Genomic DNA, 702 nt, shown 5'->3' on the forward strand with positions numbered 1-702 from the left:
CCCCCCCGGGATGGACTACAATCTCAATACAAATCAGTAAACTAAGCATGAGATTGTAGTCCATCACAGGAGTGAGCTTGGAGCGGTGACTACTGTGACTACACAAATAAGATACATTGTTGCTCAGAGTTCAGGGACTTGAATAGATTTGTATATATTATTATAATGCGCACTCTGTAGATTTAGTGGATTAGTGGGATACATCCCTTATTAGATTTTAAACATTTATTTTTGATGGTAAATTCTTCCAAACATGAGACCAGAGAACTCGCTGCATGGGTTACATTTTAGTGAATTGACGTTGTTTTGCCAGCGCTCACCTCTGATGAAAGCATACCATATTCCGGGCCAAGACAGAGTCCACTAAGGGCCGGTTACACTTTACCTCCCCAGCCCTAGAGCAACCTTCTCAACCGGGGTTCCTCAAGCAGATTCTCAGATAACCACCGACACCTATTATCTTTTTAAGCTATCTGTTAAGGGGGATCATTCTTCCCGCAGACCCCCAATGTAAGGGACATTCTTCCCGCTGACCCCCAATGTAAGGGACATTCTTCCCACTGACCCCCAATGTAAGGAACATTCTTCCCACTGACCCCCAATGTAAGGAGCATTCTTCCCACTGACCCCCAATGTAAGGAGCATTCTTCCCACTGACCCCCAATGTAAGGGACATTCTTCCCACTGACCCCCAATGTAAGG

This window comes from Nanorana parkeri, unplaced genomic scaffold (assembly GCF_000935625.1).
Source record: "Nanorana parkeri isolate BGI_ZX_2015 unplaced genomic scaffold, ASM93562v1 scaffold2206, whole genome shotgun sequence".
Lineage (NCBI taxonomy): Eukaryota > Metazoa > Chordata > Amphibia > Anura > Dicroglossidae > Nanorana > Nanorana parkeri.